The sequence below is a fragment of the Arachis ipaensis genome, chromosome B7 (assembly GCF_059453495.1).
Source record: "Arachis ipaensis isolate K30076 ecotype BB chromosome B7, ASM5945349v1, whole genome shotgun sequence".
Taxonomy (NCBI): domain Eukaryota; kingdom Viridiplantae; phylum Streptophyta; class Magnoliopsida; order Fabales; family Fabaceae; genus Arachis; species Arachis ipaensis.
Genome location: NC_142442.1, coordinates 78,955,576 through 78,975,000, shown reverse-complemented (window position 1 = coordinate 78,975,000; position 19,425 = coordinate 78,955,576). Strand labels below are relative to the sequence as shown.

At 43.0% G+C, this 19,425-nt stretch overlaps 1 non-coding gene across 1 annotated transcript; it reads right to left on the bottom strand.

The window, feature by feature from the left end:
- Positions 1-16,948: 16,948 nt before the first annotated feature.
- LOC148553089 (small nucleolar RNA R71) lies at positions 16,949-17,056 on the bottom strand. Its single transcript, XR_015892695.1, has one exon. It is a non-coding gene; the product is annotated as a small nucleolar RNA R71 (small nucleolar RNA).
- Positions 17,057-19,425: the final 2,369 nt, after the last annotated feature.

The following is a 19,425-nucleotide window of genomic DNA, read 5'->3' as shown; positions in this document are numbered from 1 at the left end:
TCAAAGTGATTGGCATCTATAAGAACTTAGAATTCAGATAGTGTTATTGATTCTCCTATTTTAGTATGATGATTCTTGGACACAGCTATTTCATGAGTCTTGGCCGTGGCCCTAAGCACTTTGTTTTCCAGTATTACCACTGGATACATAAATGCCACAGACACATAATTGGGTGAACCTTTTCAGATTGTGGCTCAGCTTTGCTAAAGCCCCCAATTAGAGGTGTCCAGGGTTCTTAAGCACACTCTTCTTTTTGCTTTGGACCTTGACTTTAACCGCTCAGTCTCAAGTTCTCACTTGACACCTACACGCCACAAGCACATGGTTAGGGATAGCTTGGTTTAGCCGCTTAGACCAGGATTTTATTCCTTTAGGCCCTCCTATCCACTGATGCTCAAAGCCTTGGGATCCTTTTTATTTGCCCTTGCCTTTTGGTTTTAAGGGTTATTGGCTTTTTGCTCTTGCCTCTTGGTTTTAAGAGCTTTTGGCTTTTTCTGCTTGCTTTTTCTTTTTCTTTCTATTTTTTTTCGCCTATTTTATTATATATATATATATATTTTTTTCTGCAAGCTTTGTTCTTTGCTGCTTTTTCTTGCTTCAAGAATCATTTTTATGATTTTTCAGATTATCAATAACATGTCTCATGTTCATCATTCTTTCAAGAGCCAACATATTTAACAGTCTTAAACAACAAATTCAAAAGACATATGCACTATTCAAGCATTCATTCAGAAGACAGAAAGCATTGCCACCACATGTTACTAATTAGAATTTTTCTTATTAAAAACTCGAAATTTTATTGCCTCTTATTCAAAAGATCTACTATTTTATTCATGTTTGCTGATGATGAGAAAAATAGACTATAACTTAATTAGGGATAAAATAAAAATAGACACTAATTACTACTAATGATCATGTAATGAAGACACAAACATAGATAAGCACTTATCATAGAGAAAACGAAAAACAGAGAAAGTAAGAACAAGGAACGAGTCCACCTTAGTGATGATGGCGTTTCCTTCTTGAGGAAACAATGATGTTCTTGAGCTCTTTTATGTCTCTTCCTTGCCTTTGTGGCTTGATTCCTACTGATTTTTGGTATTTCTATCCTCAGTTGCTTCCAATAATTATGTGGAGGGAAGTGCATCCCCTGAGGTATCTCAGGGATCTCTTGATTTGCAGCCACATGTTCTACCACTGAGCTATAGATCCTTCACATAATTGTTTTACCACACCAAACATAGAATGTTGCTCGCCCTCGAGCAAAAGAAGAAGATGTGGAAAAAAAAAACTAGGATTATGAGGAGGGAAGGTGGGGATCCTGTGCAGTCCACAGATCTTGAAATGATCCTGTGAGGTCCACATATCTTGAGGTGTCAAGGCATTTACATCCCTGCACCAATTTAGGCATGCAAAATGCCCTTGCACACAACTCTGGGCGTTCAGCGCCAGGTTGGTGCCCATTTTGGGCGTTCAACGCCCATTTACTAGCCATTTCTGGCGTTGAACGCCAGAACCATGCTTGTTCTGGGCGTTCAGCGCCAGGATGTTGCCCATTTTGGGCGTTCAGCGCCAGAACCATGCTCTGTTCTGGCGTTGAACGCCAGACAGGTGCTTCCTCCAGGGTGTGATTTTTCTTCTGCTGTTTTTGATTCCGTTTTCAATTTTTAATATTTATTTTGTGACTCCACATGATCATGAACCTAATAAAACATGAAAAACCATGAAAATAAATAAAAATTGGGTTGCCTCCCAACAAGCACTTCTTTAATGTCCTTAGCTGGACCTTGCTGAGCTTTTAATCTAGCTTCAACCTTGAGCACTCTTGCTCAACATTGTCTTCAAGATAGTGCTTGATTCTCTGTCCATTAGCAATGAACTTCTTGTTAGAGTCAATATCTTGAAGCTCTACATAACCATATGGTGATACGCTTGTAATCACGTATGGTCCCCTCCACCGGGATTTCAATTTCCCGGGGAATAGCCTGAGTCTAGAGTTGAACAGCAGAACCTTCTGTCCTGGTTCAAAGATTCTAGATGACAGCTTTCTGTCATGCCACTTTTTTTATTTCTCTTTATAAAGCTTGGCATTTTCGAAAGCTGTGAATCTGAACTCCTCTAGCTCATTTAGCTGGAGCAATCTTTTTTCTCCTGCTAATTTGGCATCAAAGTTTAGGAATCTGGTTGCCCAGTAGGCCTTATGTTCCAGTTCCACGGGCAGGTGACATGCCTTACCATACACCAGTTGGTATGGAGAGGTCCCTATAGGGGTCTTGAATGCTGTTTTGTAAGCCCACAGAGCATCATCCAAGCTCCGTGCCCAATCCTTTCTACGGGTATTTACTGTCCGTTCTAGGATTCTCTTTAATTCTCTGTTAGAGACTTCAGCTTGCCCATTAGTTTGTGGATGATATGGAGTAGCCACCTTGTGGCGAATTCCATACCGAACCATGGCAGAGTAAAGCTGTTTATTGCAGAAGTGAGTGCCCCCATCACTGATTAGTATTCTAGGGACACCAAATCTGCTAAAGATATGTTTCTGGAGGAACTTCAGCACTGTCTTAGTATCATTGGTGGGTGTGGCAATGGCCTCAACCCATTTTGATACATAATCAACTGCCACCAGAATATAAGTGTTTGAGTATGATGGTGGGAAAGGTCCCATGAAGTCAATTCCCCATACGTCAAACAACTCAATCTCCAAGATTCCTTGTTGAGGCATGGCGTAACCATGAGGCAGATTGCCAGCTCTTTGGCAACTGTCACAGTTACGTACAAACTCTCGGGAATCTTTATAGAGTGTGGGCCAATAGAAACCACATTGGAGGACCTTGGTGGCTGTTCGCTCACCTCCGAAATGGCTTCCATATTGTGATCCATGGCAATGCCATAGGATCCTCTGTGCTTCTTCTCTAGGCACATACCCACGGATTATTCCGTCTGCACATCTCTTAAAGAGATAGGGTTCATCCCACAAGTAGTACTTTGCATCAGTAATTAATTTCTTCTTTTGTATCCTGTTATACTCCTTGGGTATGAACCTTGCAGCTTTATAGTTTGCAATATCGGCAAACCATGGTGTTTCCTGAATGGCTAATAAATGCTCATCCGGAAAAGTCTCAGAGATCTCAAGAGAGGGGAGGGGCATCCCTTCTACTGGCTCTATCCGGGACAGATGATCAGCCACTTGGTTCTCTGTCCCTTTTCTGTCTCTTATTTCTATATCAAACTCTTGCAGAAGCAACACCCATCTGATGAGCCTGGGTTTTGAATCCTGCTTTGTGAGTAGATATTTAAGAGCAGCATGATCAGTATACACAATCACTTTTGATCCTACTAAGTATGATCTGAACTTGTCAATGGCGTAAACCACTGCAAGTAATTCTTTTTCTGTGGTTGTGTAATTTTTCTGAGCATCATTTAAAACGCGACTAGCATAATAAATGACATGCAGAAGCTTGTCATGCCTCTGTCCCAATACTGCACCAATGGCGTGATCACTGGCATCACACATTAGCTCAAATGGTAACGTCCAGTCTGGTGCAGAAATGACTGGTGCTGTGACCAGCTTAGCTTTCAGCATTTCAAACACCTGCAGGCACTCTGTGTCAAACACAAATGGCGTATCAGCAGCTAGCAGATTGCTCAGAGGTTTTGCGATTTTTGAAAAATCCTTTATAAACCTCCTATAGAATCCTGCATGCCCCAGAAAGCTTCTGATTGCCTTAACATTGGCAGGTGGTGGTAATTTTTCAATTACCTCTATTTTTGCTTGATCTACCTCTATTCCCTTGTTTGAGATTTTATGTCCAAGGACAATCCCCTCAGTCACCATGAAGTGACATTTTTCCCAGTTTAAAACTAGGTTGGTCTCTTGGCATCTTTTCAGAACAAGTTTCAGGTGATCAAGACAGGAGCTGAATGAGTCTCCATATACTGTGAAGTCATCCATGAAGACTTCTAGAAATTTTTCCACCATATCAGAGAAAATAGAGAGCATGCATCTCTGGAAGGTTGCATGCGCATTACATAGCCCAAATGGCATCCTTCTATAAGCAAACACTCCAGATGGACATGTGAATGCTGTTTTCTCTTGATCCTGGGGATCTACTGCAATCTGGTTATAGCCTGAGTAGCCATCCAAAAAGTAGTAATAATCATGACCTGCTAGTCTTTCTAGCATCTGGTCTATGAATGGTAAAGGAAAATGATCCTTTCTGGTGGCTGTATTGAGCCTTCTGTAGTCAATACACATGCGCCACCCTGTAACTGTTCTTGTAGGAACCAGTTCATTTTTTTCATTATGAATCACTGTTATGCCTCCCTTTTTTGGGACGACTTGGACAGGGCTCACCCAGGGGCTATCAGAAATAGGATAAATAATCCCAGCCTCTAGTAATTTGGTGACCTCTTTCTACACCACTTCTTTCATGGCTGGATTTAGCCGCCTCTGTGGTTGAACCACTGGTTTGGCATTATCCTCCAATAAGATTTTGTGCATGCATCTAGCTGGGCTTATGCCCTTAAGGTCACCTATGGACCACCCAAGAGCTGTCTTGTGTGTCCTTAGCACTTGAATAAGTGCCTCCTCTTCCTGTGAATTTAAAGCAGAGCTTATGATCACTAGAAAAGTGTCATCTTCTCCCAGAAAGGCATATTTCAAGGATGGTGGTAATGGCTTGAGCTCGGGTCTAGGAGGTTTTTCCTCTTCCAGAAGAAATTTCAGAGGCTCTTTCATGTCCTCTGAATCCTCTAAATCAGGCTGAACATCTTTAAAGATGTTTTCCAACTCTGATTCAAGACTCTCAGCCATGTTGATCTCTTCTACCAAAGAGTCAATAAGATCAACTTTCATGCAGTCTTTTGATATGTCTGGATGCTGCATGGCTTTGACAGCGTTCAACTTGAATTCATCATCATTGACTCTCAGGGTTATTTCCCCCTGTTGGACGTCAATGAGGGATCGTCCAGTTGCTAGGAAGGGTCTTCCTAGAATGAGAGTAGCACTCTTGTGCTCCTCCATTTCTAGCACAACAAAGTCAATGGGAAAGGCGAATGGCCCAACTCTGACAATCATGTCTTCAATCACGCCTGATGGGTATTTAGTGGAACCATCAGCAAGTTGGAGACATATCCGGGTTGGTTTAACTTCTTCAGTTAAGCCAAGCTTTCTGATAGTGGATGCAGGTATTAGGTTGATGCTTGCCCCAAGATCGCATAAAGATGTCTTGGTGCAATTACCTTCTAATATGCATGGTATCAAAAAACTCCCAAGGTCTTTAAGCTTTTCAGGAAAGCTCTTCAGAATGACTGCACTGCATTCTTCAGTGAGGAGAACTCTTTCTGTTTCTCTCCAATTCTTTTTATGACTCAAGATCTCTTTCATGAACTTGGCATAAGAAGGTATTTGCTCAAGTGCTTCTGCAAATGGAATCTTTATTTCAAGAGTCCTGAGATAATCTGCAAAGCGAGCAAATTGCTTATCCTGCTCCTCTTTCCGGAGTTTTTGAGGATAAGGTATCTTGGCTTTATATTCTTCAACCTTAGTTGCTGTAGGTTTATTGCCTATAGAAGTGGTTGAAGAAGCCTTTTTAGAGGGGTTGTTATCAGCATTTGTGTGTGTCTGATCCCTCACTGGCAATTGAGTGCCAGAGTTAGAAGCTGGAGTGAAACTGGACGCCAGCTCCTTGTCTGCTCCTGGCGTTTGAACGCCAGAATTGTGCCCATTTTGGGCGTTCAGCGCCAGATCTTGCCCAGTTTGGGCGTTCAACGCCAGATCCTTGCCCATTTCTGGCGTTGAACGCCAGTTTTGCCTTGTTTCTGGCGTTGAACGCCAGTTTTGGGTATGGTCTGGGCGTTCAGCGCCAGCCTTCCACCAATTTTCTGGCGTTTTAGTGCCAGAATTATTTTTCCTGGGCTCTTACTGTCCTCAGGTGAATTTTGGGTGGTTTGCTCATTCCTTAGCTTTTTGCTGCCTTGAGGTGGGGTATTTAATATTTTCCCACTTCTTAATTGAACTGCTTGGCATTCTTCTGTTATTTGTCTTGACAGCTGCTGCTTTGTTTGCTTAAACTGTTCTTCCATATGTATATTAGCCATCCTTGTCTCTTGTAGTCTATCTTTGAATTCGGCTAATTGCTTTGTTAGGAAGTCCAATTGCTGATTGAATTCAGCAGCTTGTTTTACAGGACTGAGTTCAGCAGTTACTGTTTTAACCTCTTCATTCATGGAAGGGTTGCTGCTTAGGTACAGATGCTGATTCCTGGCAACTGTATCAATGAGCTCTTGAGCCTCTTCAATTGTCTTTCTCATGTGGATAGATCCACCAGCTGAGTAATCTAGAGACATCTGAGCTCCTTCTGCAAGCCCATAGTAGAAGATGTCTAACTGAACCCACTCTGAAAACATTTCAGAGGGGCATTTTCGTAGCATCTCTCTGTATCTCTCCCAAGCATCATAAAGAGATTCATTATCTCCTTGTTTAAAGCCTTGGATATCCAGCCTTAGCTGTGTCATCCGTTTTGGAGGAAAATATTGATTCAGGAATTTTTCTGTCAGCTGTTTCCATGTCCTTATGCTGGCCTTAGGTTGGTTATTCAACCACCTCTTAGCTTGGTCTTTTACAGCAAATGGAAACAGTAATAGTCTGTAGACATCCTGATCTATTTCTTTATCATGTACTGTGTTAGCAATTTGTAAAAACTGTGCCAGAAATTCTGTAGGTTCTTCCTGTGGAAGACCGGAATACTGGCAACTTTGCTGCACCATGATAATGAGCTGAGGATTCAACTCAAAGCTACTGACTCCAATGGAGGGTATGCAGATACTACTCCCATATGAAGCAGTAGAGGGGTTAGAATATGACCCCAGAGTCCTCCTGGACTGTTCATTTCCGCTTAGGTCCATGATGGAGAAAGGGAGATGATGTTAAATAGAAAAAATATTTTTATTTATTTATTTATATATTTATTTCGAAAATGAAATAAATTAAAATAAAGTAAATAAAAATTGAGTGAAGATTTTTGAAAAACTGAGGAGAGAGAAAGTGGTTAGGAAGTTTTGAAAAGGATATGATGATTTTGAAAAAAAAATTTTAAATTTTGAAATAAAAATCTGAATTTTAGAAATATATTTCGAAAATTTGTTTTTAAAATAGAGAGAAAAGATATTTTTGATTTTTAAGAGGAAAGAGAAAAACAATAAGATAGCACAAGATTTAAAATTTTTAGATCTAATGCTCCTTATTTTCGAAAATTTTGGAGGGAAAACACCAAGGAACACCAAACTTAAAAATTTTAAGATCAAGTCACAAGAAAAACTCAAGAACACTTTGAAGACTCACAAGAACACAAGAACATGAGGAAAGAACACCAAACTTAAAATTTTTAGAAAACCAAACCAAAATTTTCGAAAACCAAAGGAAAATCAACAAGAAAACACCAAACTTAAAGTTTGGCACAAAATTTAATAGAGAAATTATTATTTATGAAAAAGAAGATTTTGAAAAGAATATAAAAGATTCTAACCCAATTACCAAGAACACAGACTAACGCTCTAGCCAAATGAGTTATGAATGTAACACTTGTCTTGAAGAAGTATTTTTTTGAAAACTAATGTTTTGAAAAGACACAAGAAAAACAAGAAAAATCACAAAACAAGAAAAACTAAAGATCAAACAAGAAAAATTCAATAAAAAAGAATTATTTTCGAAAAGAAATTTTTTTTTTTGAAAGAGAAAATAAGGATTCTAAAAATTTTAACCAAAAACAATAATAAGAGACTCTAAACCAAAAAGAAAAAATTTTTCCTAATCTAAGCAACAAAATAAACCGTCAGTTGTCCAAACACGAACAATCCCCGGCAACGGCGCCAAAAACTTGGTGCACAAATTGTGAATCATACATTTCACAACTTGTACCACTAACCAGCAAGTGCACTAGGTCGTCCAAGTAATACCTCACGTGAGTAAGGGTCGAATCCCACGGAGATTGTTGGTTTGAAGCAATCTATGGCTATCTTGTAAATCTTAGTCAGGAGGTCAATTATGTTTATCAGTTGAATTGCGAATAAACAAGAGAGCATGGATTAAAGGTTACTTGTTATGCAGTAATGGAGAATATGTTGGAGTTTTGTAAATGCTTTGTCTTCTGAATCTCTGCTTTCCTCTGTCTTCTGATTCACGCATGCACGTCCTCCCATGGCAAGCTGTATGTAGGGGGTCACCGTCGTCAATGGCTACATCCCATCCTCTCAGTGAAGAATATGCTCACATGCTCTGTCACAGCACGGCTAATCATCTGTCGGTTCTCGATCATACTGGAATAGGATTCTTTATCCTTTTGCGTCTGTCACTAACGCTCAGCACTCGCGAGTTTGAAGTTCGTCACAGTCATTTGATCATTGAATCCTACTCGGAATACCACAGACAAGGTTTACACTTTCCGGATTCTCATGAATGCCGTCATCAGTTCTAGCTTATACCACGAAGATTCTAATTAAGAGATCTAAGAGATACTCATTCAATCTGATATAGAACGGAGGTGGTTGTCAGGCACACGTTCATGGGTTGAGGAAGGTGATGAGTGTCACGAATCATCACCTTCATCACAGTTAAGCACGAATGAACATCTTAGGTAGGAACAAGCGTGTTTGAATGGAAAACAGAAATACTTGCATTAATTCATCGAGACACAGCAGAGCTCCTCACCCCCAACAATGGAGTATAGAGACTCATGCCGTCAAAGAATACAAATTTTTGATCTAAAATGTCATGAGATACAAAATAAGTCTCTAAAAGTTGTTTTTATACTAAACTAGTAGCCTAGGTTTACAAAAAGTGAGTAGACTATGACAGATGGTGCAGAGATCCACTTCTGGGGCCCACTTGGTGTGTGCTGGGGCTGAGACTTAAGCAATTCACGTACATAAGGCCATTTTGGGCGTTCAACGCCAGGTTTGGATCCATTTCTGGCGTTGAACTCCAACTTTTAATCTTTTTCTGGCGCTGGACGCCAGAATTGGGCAGAGAACTGGCGTTGAACGCCAGTTTACGTCATTTATCCTTGAGCAAAGTATGGACTATTATATATTTCTGGAAAGCCCTGGATGTCTACTTTCCAACGCAATTGGAAGCACGCCATTTCGAGTTATGTAGCTCCAGAAAATCCACTTTGAGTGCAGGGAGGTCAAAATCCAACAGCATCAGCAGTCCTTTTTCAGCCTGAATCAGATTTTTGCTCAGCTCCCTCAATTTCAGCCAGAAAAATACCTGAAATTACAGAAAAACACACAACTCATAGTAAAGTCCAGAAATATGAATTTTTCCTAAAAACTAATGAAAATAAACTAAAAACTAACTAAAACATACTAAAAACTATATGAAATTAACCCCAAAAAGTGTACAAAATATCCGCTCATCAGGGCACGTGGCCTATTCAGGCCGGTCGGCCACAGCGATTACAACGGAGGACCCAAAATTCCACATATCACCGTTGGCTCGTGAGTTTTGCCTGAAGTTTTGTCGGGGTGTTAAGAATACTTTTTAAAGGCTGCACGAAAAAATCCCGGTCAAAAATGACCTTTCCTCTTTAGGGCGAGCCGCCCCCCGGCCCCCGGGGGAAGAATGGGCCGTAGAACGCAAACGGATCCCCGAACGGCAAAGCCGACCTCAACCGGCTTAACTTCTGTAACGGCTCGGCAGCCTATTATACGGAGGCGTCTCCAGTTGCTCAGACTCGACCTGGCCGAAGGATTGCTGGGCGCAATGCCAGCACTACGCGCGATGATTTGTCCTTCCCTAGTCAGCAAGACCCGGCACGCGGTCAACCAGGGAGGACGTTGCCTGAGGGAGAGCTGGCACCCAGCAAGGTCGGGCCACCCCAAGGCTCGGAATGTGGTCCCAGCAGAAAGACGCGCTCTGGAAAGGGTGAGCAGGCACCCTACGAGGACGGAAACAAGCCACTGCTGTCTCGCTCCCATGGGTACCAGTACACGCGTACCCCATCACGGTGACCAGGCATAGTGACTGGTCAGTTGCAGGGGACGGACACGACGCTGAGTGCGCTGCAACGGATGCTGGTGACGTTGCAACGGATGCTGGTGACGTTGCAACAGATGCTGGTGACATTGCAACGGAGGCAGGGCGCATTGCAACGGATGCTGGGATCGTTGCAACGGAAGCTGGGGGCGTTGCAACGTCGGCTGGGGGTGTTGCAACGGAGGCAGGTCGCGTTGCAACGGATGCTGGGGTCATTGCAACGGATGCTGCGCGCGTTGCATTGTTGGCTGGGTGCGTTGCAGCGGAGGCAGGTCGCATTGCAACGGAGGCAGGGCGCGTCGCAACGTTGGCTGGGGGCGTTGCAATGTTGGCTGGAGGCGTTGCAACGGAGGCAGGTCGCGTTGCAACGTTGGCTGGGGGCGGTGCAACAGATGCTGGGCACGTTGCAACGATGGCTGGGGGCGTTGCAACGTTGGCTGGAGGCGTTGTAATGGAGGTTGGACGCGTTGCAACGGAGGCAGTGTGCGTTACAACGTTGGCCGGTGACGTTGCAACGGAGGCAGGTCGCTTTGCAACGGATGCTGGGATCGTTGCAACGGAAGCTGGGGGCATTGCAACGTTGGCTGGGGGCGTTGCAACGGATGCTGAGCGCGTTGCAACGTTGGCTGGTGACGTTGCAACGGAGGCAGGGCGCGTTGCAACGGATGCTGGTGACGTTGCAACGGAGGCAGGGCGCGTTGCAACGTTGGCTGGGGGCGTTGCAATGGAGGCAGGTCGCGTTGCAACGGTTGCTGGTGACGTTACAACGGAGGCAGGGCGCGTTGCAACGGATGCTAGTGACGTTGCAATGGAGGCAGGGCGCGTTGCAACGTTGGCTGGGGGCGTTGCAACGGATGCTGGGCGCGTTGCAACAAAGGCAGGTCGCGTTGCAACGTTGGCTGGGGACAGTGCAACGGATGCTGGGGGCGGTACAACGTTGGCCGGGCACGTTGCAACGGAGGCAGGGCGCGTTGCAACGTTGGCTGGGAGCGTTGCAACGGAGGCAGGGCACGTTGCAACCTTGGCTGGGGGCGTTGCAACGGATGCTGGGCGCGTTGCAACGTTGGCTGGGGGCGGTGCAACGGATGCTGGGGGCGGTGCAACGTTGGCTGGGCACGTTGCAACGGAGGCAGGGTGCGTTGCAACGTTGGCCGGGCGCGTTGCAACGGAGGCAGGGCGCGTTGCAACGGATGCTGGTGACGTTGCAACGGAGGTAGGGCACGTTGCAACGGATGCTGGGTTAGGTGCATAGTTGGCTGGTTTCGTTGCAACGGAGGCACCAGCCGTTGCAACGATGGCTCGGAGCATTGCAACGAAGGAGCCAAATTTTCATATCTCATAATTGGCTCGTGCATTTTTTCTAAAATTTTGAGGGAACCTTGGTAATATTATGTAAAGGATGCACAAAAAAATCCAGGTCAAAAATCACACGTTTGCTCCGTTTTTCATTTTTTTTTGAATTTCCGGCATTCTGGGCAGTAAAAAAATCGTAAAAAAAAATCCACATGGTGTAAATTCACCAAATTTGGAGGATGGAAAGATCTTATTTTTCTAGAGGTTTTTGCAAAAAACGGCGTCAAAATTCCACTTCTAGAGCACTTTCCTTGAGTATGTCTCCTCACGGAACAGGATGTCTACCCGTGGCACTTTGGTAATGGCTCGGCAGCCTATTATAGGGGGGAGGGGTGTCGTGCTGCTGAAACTCGAGTTGCCCAAAGGCTTGCTGGGTGCAATGCCAGCAAGATGCACGTTGCCTTGCCATCCCCTAGGCACACTAGCAAGCACGTTGTGGTTGTGGTGTGCCGCCGGGGTCCCCCGCCCCGGGTCCAAGGTCGAGCACGGGCGTCTGGCTGCGGCGAACCCCGATCACCGAAGGACCAACAAGAAGGGAAACACGTCCGTACACGGCCCACCTAGGCACCACCTAGGGAGCATGGCGTGGTGGAGTTGTGCCTAGGGAACACGCTCGGGCCAACACCTTGTGCTCGGCCCAGGACTAGGGGGATCATCCCAAGTCCGAGCACGACGTGGGAACGGCGGGCGGCCTCTGCGCCCCCACGAGGGGCAACATAGCTTGCGCAGCCCAACACTTGGCCAGGCCTAGTGTGGCGCACGACGCGGATGATGGATATGCGCGCGGCAGCGGGTGTCGTGGGCAGGGGGCAACACGACGTGGTCGTCCCAGCACTTTGAGGGGACACGTTGCGGAAGACGGTTACCTGTTCGTGTCCACTCCCGAGGGGCAACGTGTCGTGCTCGCCCTACGTCTAGGGTCGACGTACGACGGTGTCCGTTGCGGTGTGGGTTGGGCGTGTTGCTTAAGACGGTGCGGCTGTTCGGCTATCGCCCGAAGCACCTCACGCATCTGGCTGTCCCTTGAATGTTCTTCGTCGCTTCCCCTGAACCCTGCCCAGCGACGCTGACTCGGCTACCTCGTGCGCTTCCGCTTGCCTGCACGCGCCTAGGCGTGCGGGGCGCGGTTCGTCCGGGCGTGCTGTGTTTGCGGACCGTGGTGGCGGATGAGCGGTGTGTGGGTTGTACGTGTGGCTTTATCTAGTCGGTGCAGCTGTTCGGTTATTGTCCGAAGCGCCTGACGCTTCGGGCTGTCCCTCGAGTCTCCTTCGTCCCTTCCTTTGAAACCTGCCCAGCGGCGTTGGCTCGGCCCTCCCGTATGCTTCCGCTTGCCCGCATGCGCCTAGGCGTGCGTGGTGCGGTTCGTCCGGGCGTGCTGTGTTTGCGGACCGTGGTGGTAGATGAGCGGTGTGTGGGTTGTGCGTGTGGCTTTATCTAGCGGTGCAGCTGTTCGGTTATCGTCCAAAGCACTGATGAACGGATAATTTATACGCTTTTTGACATTGTTTTTAGTATGTTTTTAGTAGGATCTGGTTTCTTTTAGGGATGTTTTCATTAGTTTTTATGTTAAATTCACATTTCTAGACTTTACTATAAGTTTGTGTGTTTTTCTGTGATTTCAGGTATTTTCTGGCTGAAATTGAGGGACTTGAGCAAAAATCAGATTCAGAGGTTGAAGAAGGACTGCTGATGCTGTTGGATTCTGACCTCCCTGCACTCAAAGTGGATTTTCTAGAGCTACAGAACTCGAAATGGCGCTCTTCCAATTGCGTTAGAAAGTAGACATCCAGGGCTTTCCAGAAATATATAATAGTCTATACGTTGGCCAAGTTTAGATGACGCAAACTGGCGTTCAACGCCAGCTCTCTGCCCAATTCTGGCGTCCAGCGCCAGAAAAGGATCCAAAACTAGAGTTGAACACCCAAACTGGCACAAAAGCTGGCGTTCAACTCCAAGAAGGACCTCTACACGTGCAACACTCAAAGCTCAGCCCAAGCACACACCAAGTGAGCCCCGGAAGTGGATTTATGCATCAATTACTTACTTCTGTAAACCCTAGTAGCAAGTTTATTATAAATAGAACATTTCACTATTGTATTTGACATCTAGGGATTATCTTTTGATCATATTTTGATCTATTGATCACGTTTTGGGGGCTGGCCTCTCGGCCATGCCTGGACCTTTCACTTATGTAATTTTAACGGTAGATTTTCTACACTCCATAGATTAAGGTGTAGAGCTCTGCTGTTCCTCAAAGATTAATGCAAAGTACTACTGTTTTCTATTCAATTCATCTTATTTCGCTACTAAGATATTCATTCGCACTTCAACCTGAAGGTGATGAACGTGACAATCATCATCATTCCCTATGAACGCGTGCCTGACAACCACTTCCGTTCTACATTAGATTGAATGAGTATCTCTTAGATCTCTTAATCAGAATCTTCGTGGTGTAAGCTAGAATGATGGCGGCATTCAAGAGAATCCGGAAGGTCTAAACCATGTCTGTGGTATTCCGAGTAGGACTCAATGAATGAATGACTGTGACGAGCTCCAAACTCGCGATTGCTGGGCGTAGTGACAGACGCAAAAAGATAGTAAATCCTATTCCAGCATGATCGAGAACCGACAGATGAATAGCCGTGCCGTGACAGGGTGCGTTGACCATTTTCACTGAGAGGATAAGATGAAACCATTGACAAGGGTGATGCCTCCAGACGATTAGTCGTGCCGTGACAGGGCATTTGGATCATTTTCCCGAGAGAAGACCGAAAGTAGCCATTGACAATGGTGATGTATCACATAAAGCCAGCCATGGAAAGGAGTAAGACTGATTGGATGAAGATAGCAGGAAAGCAGAGGTTCAGAGGAACGAAAGCATCTCTATTCGCTTATCTAAAATTCTCACCAATGATTTACATAAGTATTTCTATCCCTATTTTATTAATTAATTTCGAAAACTCCATAACCATTTGATATCCGCCTGACTGAGATTTACAAGGTGACCATAGCTTGCTTCATACCAACAATCTCCGTGGGATTCGACCCTTACTCACATAAGGTATTACTTGGACGACCCAGTGCACTTGCTGGTTAGTTGTGCGAAGTTGTGAACCATGGTATTGGCATCATGTTTTTGGCGCCATTACCAGGGAAAGAAAGAGCGATGAATTTTACATAATTAAAGTGTAATCACAATTTCTGCGCACCAAGTTTTTGGCGCCGTTGCCAGGGATTGTTCGAGTTTGGACAACTGACGGTTCATCTTGTTGCTCAGATTAGGTAATTTTCTTTTTGTTTTGTTTTCAAAAATTTTTCAAAAATCTTTCAAAAATTTCTCCTTTGTTTTCGAAAAAAAAAATGTGTTTTCAAAAAATATATTTTTCTTCAGAATTTTTAAGAATGAATTCTAGTGTTTCATGAAGCATGGCTAGCTGTAAAGCCATGTCTAATACAACTGTAGGGCATGTTAGACGTGTCATGTCTGAGTTACATACTAAAGCTTGGCTGGCTATTAAGCCATGCCTGACCCTTTGATTGGAGCTTTAGAGCATAAGATTCCTGGAATTCATATTAAAAATTTTGAATCCTTATTTTTATTTTTCATAATAATTTTAGAAAAAATCCAAAAAAATTAGAAAATCATAAAAATCAAAAATATTTTTCTGTTTCTTGTTTGAGTCTTGAGTGATGTTATAAGTTTGGTGTCAATTGCATGTGCATCTTGCATTTTTTCCGAAAATTTTCATGCATTCATAGTGTTCTTCATGATCTTCAAGTTGTTCTTGGTAAGTCTTCTTGTTTGATCTTTGCATTTGCATGTTTTGTGCCTTTTCTTGTTTTTCATATGCATTCTTGAATTCTTAGTGCCTAAGCATTAAAGATTTCTAAGTTTAGTGTCTTGCATGTTCTCTTTGCATTAAAAATTTTTCAAAAATGTGTTCTTGATGTTCATCATGATCTTCATAGTGTTCTTGGTGTTCATCTTGACATTCATAGCATTCTTGCATGCATTCATTGTTTTGATCCATAACCTTCATGCATTGCATCATTTTTCTTGTTTTTCTCTCTCATCATTAAAAATTCAAAAATAAAAAAAATATTTTTCCTTTTTTCTCTCATAAAATTCGAAAATTTGGATTGACTTTTTCAAAAATTTTTAAAATCTAGTTGTTTTTATGAGTCAAATCAAATTTTCAATTTAAAAATCTTATCTTTTTCAAAACCTTTTTCAAAAATCAAATCTTTTTCATTTTTCTTAGTTATTTTCGAAATTTTCAAAAATATTTTTCAAAAATCTTTTTCTTATCTTTATCACATAATTTTCGAAAATAACATCATCAATTAATGTTTTGATTCAAAAATTTCAAGTTTGTTACTTGCTTGTTAAGAAAGATTCAAACTTTAAGTTTTAGAATCATATCTTGTGATTTCTTGTGAATCAAGTCATTAATTGTAATTTTAAAAAAAAATCAAATCTTTTTTCAAAAACTAATTTCTATCATATCTTTTCAAAAATATCTTCTTATCTCACCTTTTCCAAAAATTTGATTTCAAAATATCTTTTCTAACTTCCTAACTTCTTATCTTTTCAAAATTTGTTTCAACTAACTAACTAACTTTTTGTTTGTTTCTTATCTTTTTCAAAACTACCTAACTAACTCTCTCTCTCTCTCTAATTTTCGAAAATATCTCCCTCTTTTTCAAAAATTCTTTTTAATTAACTAATTATTTTAATTTTTGATTTTTTTTAATTTTCGAAAATTACTAACATTTTTCAAAAACTATTTTCAAAAATCACTAACTCTTTTTCAAAAACTATTTTCGAAATTTCCCCTCTCTCATCTTATTCTATTTATTTATTCATCTACTAACATCTCTCCCTCACCCACCAAAAATCCGAACCCTCTCTCTCTCTTTCTGAGTTCAGATTTTTCTCTTCTTCTTTTCTTCTACTAACAATAAGGAACCTCTTTACTGTGACATAGAGGATTCCTCTTCTTTTCTTTTTCTCTCCTCTTTCTTATGAGCAGGGATAGAGAAAAAGGAATTCTTGTTGAAGCTGATCCAGAACCTGAAGGGACTCTGAAGAGAAAATTAAGAGAAGCTAAATTACAACAATCCAGAGACAACTTGATTGAAAATTTCGAACAAGTAAAAGAGATGGCAGCCGAACCCAACAACAATGCAAGGAGAATGCTTGGTGACTTTACTGCACCAAATTCCAATTTACATGGAAGAAGCATCTCCATTCCTGCCATTGGAGCAAACAACTTTGAGCTGAAACCTCAATTAGTTTCTCTGATGCAGCAGAACTGCAAGTTTCATGGACTTCCATCTGAAGATCCTTTTCAGTTCTTAACTGAATTCTTGCAGATATGTGATACTGTTAAGACTAATGGAGTGGATCCTGAAGTCTACAGGCTCATACTTTTCCCTTTTGCTGTAAGAGACAGAGCTAGAGTATGGTTGGACTCTCAACCTAAGGATAGCCTGAACTCTTGGGATAAGCTGGTCAAGGCTTTCCTAGCCAAGTTCTTTCCTCCTCAAAAGCTGAGCAAGCTTAGAGTGGATGTTCAAACCTTCAGACAGAAAGAAGGTGAATCCCTCTATGAAGCTTGGGAGAGATACAAAGGACTGACCAAAAAGTGTCCTTCTGACATGCTTTCAGAATGGACCATCCTGGATATATTCTATGATGGTCTGTCTGAGTTATCTAAGATGTCATTGGATACCTCTGCAGGTGGATCCATTCACCTAAAGAAAATGCCTGCAGAAGCTCAAGAACTCATTGACATGGTTGCAAATAACCAGTTCATGTACACTTCTGAAAGGAATCCTGTGAATAATGGGACGCCTATGAAGAAGGGAGTTCTTGAAATTGATACTCTGAATGCCATATTGGCTCAGAACAAAATATTGACTCAGCAAGTCAATATGATCTCTCAGAGTCTGAATGGAGTGCAAGCTGCATCCAACAGTACTCAAGAGGCTTCTTATGAAGAAGAAGCTTATGATCCTGAGAACCCTGCAATAGCAGAGGTGAATTACTTAGGTGAACCTTATGGAAACACCTATAACTCATCATGGAGAAATCATCCAAATTTCTCATGGAAGGATCAAAAGCCTCAACAAGGCTTTAATAATGGTGGAAGAAACAGGTTTAGCAATAGCAAGCCTTTTCCATCATCCACTCAGCAACAGACAGAGAATTCTGAGCAGAATCCATCTAGCTTAGCAAACTTAGTCTCTGATCTATCCAAGGCCACTGTAAGTTTCATGAATGAAACAAGGTCTTCCATTAGAAATTTGAAAGCACAAGTGGGCCAGCTGAGTAAAAGGATCACTGAAATCCCTCCTAGCACTCTCCCAAGCAATACAGAAAAAAATCCAAAAGGAGAATGCAAGGCCATTGACATAACCAAAATGGCCGAACCCAATGAGGGAGAGGAGGACGTGAATCCCAAGGAGGAAGACCTCCTGGGACGTCCAGTGATCAATAAGGAGCTTCCCTCTGAGGAACCAAAGGAATCTAAGGCTCATCTAGAGACCATAGAGATTCCATTAAACCTCCTTATGCCCTTCATGAGCTCTGATGAGTATTCCTCTTCTGAAGAGAATGAGGATGTCACTGAAGAGCAAGCTGCCAAGTTCCTTGGTGCAATCATGAAGCTAAATGCCAAATTATTTGGCATTGATACTTGGGAAGATGAACCTCCCTTGTTCACCAATGAACTAAGTGATCTGGATCAACTAACATTGCCTTAGAAGAAACAGGATCCTGGAAAGTTCATAATATCTTGTACCATAGGCACCATGATCTTTAAGGCTCTATGTGACCTTGGTTCAGGGATAAACCTCATGCCCCTCTCTGTAATAGAGAAACTGGGAATCTATGGGGTGCAAGCTGCTAAAATCTCACTAGAGATGGCAGACAATTCAAGAAAATAGGCTTATGGACAAGTAGAGGACGTGTTAGTAAAGGTTGAAGGCCTTTACATCCCTGCTGATTTCGTAGTCTTGGATACTAGAAAGAAAGAGGATGAATCCATCATCCTAGGAAGACCTTTCCTGGCCACAGCAAGAGCTGTGATTGATGTGGACAGAGGAGAATTGATCCTTCAGTTAAATGAGGACAACCTTGTGTTTACAACTCAAGGATCTCTCTCTGCATCCATGGAGAGGAAGCATAAAAAGCTTCTCTCAAAGCAGAGTCAAACAAAGCCCCCACAGTCAAACTCTAAGTTTAGTGTTAGAAGGCCACAACCAAACTCTAAGTTTGGTATTGAACTCCCATATCCAAACTCTAAGTTTGGTGTTGGAGAGTCTCAGCAATGCTCTGAACATCTGTGAGGCTCCATGAGAGCCCACTGTCAAGCTATTGCCATTAAAGAAGCGCTTGTTGGGAGGCAACCCAATTTTTATTTATCTAACCATATTTTTCTTAGTTATATGTCTTTATAGGTTCATGATCATGTGGAGTCACAAAATAAATATAAAAATTGAAAACGGAATCAAAAACAGCAGAAGAAAAATCACACCCTGGAGGAAGCACCTGTCTGGCGTTCAACGCCAGAACAGAGCATGGTTCTGGCACTGAACGCCCAAAAAGGGCAACATCCTGGTGCTGAATGCCCAGAACAAGCATGGTTCTGGCGTTCAACGCCAGAAATGGCTAGTAAATGGGCGTTGAACGCCCAAAATGGGCACCAACCTGGCGCTGAACGCCCAGAGTTGTGTGCAAAGGCATTTTGCATGCCTAAATTGGTGCAGGGATGTAAATGCCTTGACACCTCAAGATCTGTGGACCCCACAGGATCATCTCAGGATCTGTGGACCCCACAGGATCACCTCAGGATCTGTGGACCCCACAGGATCCACACCTACCTCCACTCACTTCTTCTCATCCCTCACCACTCTCTTTCACATAATCCCATAAACACTCTTCCCCAAAAACCCTTCACCAATCACCTCAATCTCTCTTCCCATCACCTCTTCACCACTCACATCCATCCACTCTTCCCCATAAACCTACC